The sequence below is a fragment of the Panthera uncia genome, unplaced genomic scaffold (assembly GCF_023721935.1).
Source record: "Panthera uncia isolate 11264 unplaced genomic scaffold, Puncia_PCG_1.0 HiC_scaffold_1116, whole genome shotgun sequence".
NCBI lineage: Eukaryota > Metazoa > Chordata > Mammalia > Carnivora > Felidae > Panthera > Panthera uncia.
The window spans coordinates 2,806-7,744 of NW_026057718.1; the positions used below are offsets into that span (position 1 = coordinate 2,806).

General features: G+C 42.7%; 1 pseudogene; it reads left to right on the plus strand.

The window, feature by feature from the left end:
- Positions 1–3,939: 3,939 nt before the first annotated feature.
- LOC125916769 (ferritin light chain-like) lies at positions 3,940–4,428 on the plus strand (annotated as a pseudogene).
- The last annotated feature ends 511 nt before the right edge of the window (positions 4,429–4,939 follow it).

The window sequence follows — 4,939 nt, forward strand, 5'->3', positions numbered from 1 at the left end:
GAACAGCAGAGGCAAAATGTCTCAATAACTTTGGGGAAGCATGTGATGCAGCAACATACCCCTGGAGTGTGGAGTCGTCCTCGCAGCTGAGCAGCAGAGTGGAATGGCATGCTGGCCGGGAACAGTAGTGGCTCAGAAGCCACTTGGCAGTGGAGGCAGAGTTCTGGCAGTAGAGCATTGACAATCCAGGCTGGGCAAGCACGCAGGCACAGCATTAACAGGTAGTCAATAGAGTGAGCCAACATTCAAGGTCATCAGGTTTAGGACAAGCAAGAGGTGGGACCGGTGCAAGTGGTACCCCCCCCCCCAGGGGGGACATTATTCCAGGACAGCCAGGAACAAGGGGCCAGCAACATGAACTCAACCTTGGAGGATCCTGTAAGAGCATACAAGCTGTATCCTAAGTGCATGGTTCTACTAAAAGATATGGGGACTGTTGAAATGTGGCGTGAGTTCCTTCTGTCATGTAGGTGGACGGTACAGAGCTCTGGAAGTTGAGTTTTAAAAATAAACATGTCCTTATTGGTATCCACAGCTGGTGAGGTCTGAGAACATTTACTATGCAAAAACTCTACATTAAGAACATGTTCTTTAAAGCACATTTCCAAGCATATACTTATAAAGCAACCCGGTAGAATGCCATTAAATCTGGGCAGAGTGCCAAATGGAACATGACAGAATAGTGATTCGGGGGAGATTCAAGGTCAGCCAGAGGATTTCCAACTAATCACCACCGATGGCTCTCAAGAAGGCTCTGACCCTTAAGCCCAGATTCCCAGAGGAAAGCTTTGTCTGAGTAAGGCCTTCAGAAGCGTGCTGAAGGGAACATGTCTCTGGAGAGAAATGTGTAGTACAGGGTACAAGAAATCCAGAACACTCTGGCTTAGTTCAGAGAACACTAGTTCTCCTAGTTCCTAGGACAAGCTGGGAGAAGAGGTTCAAGAATAGGAGCCAATGACTGAGACCTTGGGTCCTGTTTCTTCCAGCAACTAACCATTTGGCTTTATTTTCTACCTCTCTGCCTGTGTTTCTTCTATCATCTGGCAGTATTCACATCTAACTTACTGACCAACCAGTAACGGGAGGCTCAAATGAGAGAGCAGATGTTTCTTGAAAAGGTCCAAGTGTACAGAAATAAAAGGTATTATTTATCAAGTTTAAATCACCTCTCAAGAAATACCAAGTCCCATCTGTCCGTGGGAAATTTACTGAGTGTTTACCATATTGCAGGATGGCTAGGCACTGGAACCAATGTAAAATATTGCAACCCTTTGCTCCTCTCACAGAGATAGATGTTCATGAAAAAATTATAACACCATGAGAGAATCATTATACCAGAAACAAGCAGAAAGTATCGGAAATAAAAAAAGATGATGTGAAGAGGTTTGCTACAGTAATATTTAAACAAATGCAGACAACCTAATAACTTATAGAACATTCATATGATAGAATACTAAACAGCCACTAAATGGAAGTTTTTATGAAGAAGTTTGAATGACATGAAGATATTTTAGAGAAAAGTAGTACACAAAACAGACGATGTGGAATAAGACAAATCCTGCCAAAATTAAATTCATAAAACTCCCTCTTCTGGCTCTGATGAGTTACTGTACCAGACTGGCTCTCCCACTGTTAATACTTAGGAAACCGGACAAAATGTACAAAACATTTTTCAGATATTGGACAACAAGCAGTACAGGAAATGAGGCAAGAAATGCAATAAGCACAATATCAATATGTAAAAATGAGCTGTATTTTTATACACAATTGGCCACTGTGTATAGAACAATGAACTGCCAAACGCAATGAAAAGCACAACTTATAAGACCACTGAAACATACGTGATTTAGGATAAATTTAACAAGATATTCCAGAGACCTATTCACTGTAAACTAAAAATATGCTGCTAAAAGAAAGAAAATCTAAATAAATAAGGAAATCTACTACATTCATAGATTAAAGTGGATAATGAGATTTCAATTCTCCATATATTGTTTTATAGATCCGATGCAATCCTAATCAAAATCCCAGCAAACTTTTTGCAGAAATTAACAAACTAATTCTAAAATGTACATAAAAAAGAGGTGAGGCACCTGGGTAGCTCAGTCAGTTAAGCGTCGGACTTCCGCTCAGGTCATGATCTTGCAGTTCATGAGTTTGAGCCCAGCATCGGGCTCTGTGCTGATAGCTCAGAGCCTGGAACCTACTTCAGATTCTGTGTTTCCTCTCTCTCTGCCCCTCCCCTGCTCGCTCTCTCTCTCTCTCTCTCTCTCTCTCTCAAACATAAATAAAACATTAAAAAATAATAAAAAAATAACATGTATATAAAATGAAAATGACCTAGAACAGCCATAGACTTACTATAAAACTTCAGTAATTGAGACCATATAGTATTGGCATAAGAACAGCACACAGATCAGTGAAACAATAAACAGAACAGAGAGTCCAGAAATAACAGATCAACAAAAATATGGCCAATTAATTTCTTCATAATAGTGGCAAGAAAAATCAATGGGGAGTGCTGGAAAGCCCTTCTGAAAGATGATGCTGGAAGAAACATATAGCAATATGGAAAAAAGAGATAAACTCTGACCCCATCTCACATCATACAAAAAAGTAATTCTAAATGAATTACAGACCTAAATCTAAGAGCTAAAATTCTAAAACTTTTAGAAAAAAACTGATGAAAATTGTCTTTGCAACTTTGAGGAAAGTATTCTTAGAGAGGACATAAACAGCACTAACTATACGGGGAATGAGATAAATTGGGCATCATCAAAATTGAAAACCGCTGTTCTACCAAAGACATCATTAAGAAAATGAATATGCACCCCACAGATCTGGAGAAAATATTTGTACTACACATAGCTGACAAAAAGCTTATATCCAAATAGAGAAAGAGCTCTTGGGGTGCCTGTGTGGCTCAGTTGGTTAAGCATCTGATTTTTTATTTTGGCTCAGGTCATGATCTCACAGTTCATGAGTTCAAGCCCCACATTGGGTTCTCTGCTGTCAGTGCAGAGCTCACTTCTCTCTCTGCCCCTCTCCTGCTCGCTCTCTCTCTCTCTCTCTCAAGAATAAATAAACATTTAAAAAGAAAGAGCCCTTAAAATTTTTATTAAAAAACCATAAAAAATGTGCAAAAGAGCCTAACAGCTACTTCACAAAAGTAAACAGAAGAATGGTCAATAACCACATGAGAAGGTGTTCAACATCATCAATCATGAGGCAAATACAAATTAAAACCCTGACAAAATGCTTAAAGGGCTAGTATCCAAAATGTAAAAAGAACCTATAAAACTCAACACCCAAAAAATAAATAATCCAATTAAAAATGGGCAGGGGGCACCTGGGTGGCTCAGTCAGTTGAGCATCCGACTTCAGCTCAGGTCACGATCTCACAGTTCATGGGTTCGAGCCCTGCATTGGGCTCTGTGCTGACAGCTCAGAGCCTGGAGCCTGCTTCGGATTCTGTGTGTCCCTCTCTCTCTGTCCCTCCCCCACTTGCGCTCTGCCTCTGTCTCTCAAAAATAAACAAACATTAAAAAAAAATTTTTTTTAATGGGCAGAAGATACAACAGACATATCCCCAAAGAAGACACCCAGATGGCCAATAGACACATGAAAAGATGCTCAACACCACTCATCATCAGGGAAATACAAATCAAAACCACAATGAGATACCACCTTACACCTGTCAGAATCACTAAAATCAACAACACAAGAAATAACAGGTGTTGGTGAAGATGCAGAGAAAGGGGAACCCTCTCACACCACTGGTGGGAATGTAAACTGGGGCAGCCACTGTGGGAAACAGTATGGAGGTTCCTCAAAAAGCTAAAATCAGAACTACCTTACGACCCAGCAATCACACTACCCTCTGCCTCCAGGACCAGCCAACACTCTATTTTGAGCTTAGCTCCTTATTACCGATCAACCATGAGCTCCCAGATTCATCAGACTTATTCCACTGAGGTGAAGGCTGTTGTCAACCACCTGGACCACATGCACCTGCAGGACTCCTACACCTGCCTCTCTCTGGGCTTCTATTTGGCCCATGACGATGTGGCTCTGGAGGGCATGAGGGTGCTGAGTGCCTCGTGAAGATGCAAAACCAGTGCACCGGCTGCGCCCTCTCCAGGGCTTGCAGAAGCCATCCCAAGATGAGTGGGGGTAAAACCCTGGACACCATGGAAGCTGTCCTGGCTCTGGAGAAGAGCCTGAACCAGCCCCTTTTGGATCTGTATGCCCTGGGTTCTGCCCGCACAGACCCCCAGCTCCGTGACTTCCTAGAGAACTACTCCCTAGACAGGAGGTGAAAGTCATCAAGAAGATGGGCGACCCCCTGAAGCACCCCCGTGGGCTGGACGGCCCCAGGCGGGGCTGGGTGAGTATCTCTTCAAGAGGCTCACCCTCCAGCACGACTAGGAGCCTCAGGAGCCCAGCAGCATTTGAGGGGCCCCTCTGGCAGCCCCCTGGGGCCACGGCTGGTGCCTGATCCTCTCCCTGCAGTCACTAGGTAGCTTTTTAACAACCTAGAGCCTTCTCCCAAGCCATAGACCAAATGGAAACAATAAAGCTTTTTGCAACCAATAATAATAATAATAATAATAACAGCAGAATTGCATAGGATTTCACCAAGCACAGGAGAGAGAAATCATTTCATGTAGAAAGAGAACTTCTCCAGAAGTATAACTGAGGATGCATTAGTAATATGCAGAAACCAGCCTACTCCAGGCAGGATATTTAAGTTGTAATTAGAGGGTGGAGCTTTTCTGTCACCAGATCTTGACTGAAACAGGAAAAATTTCTACTCAAGTCTGGCACTTCAGTGCATCAATAATGGAAGGACCTTGGATTCAGACTTTTTCAAGGGATTCACTGGAATGGCAGAGTTCACCTCTGCAAAAAGAACCACCCGCAGCTTCCCCCGCACACA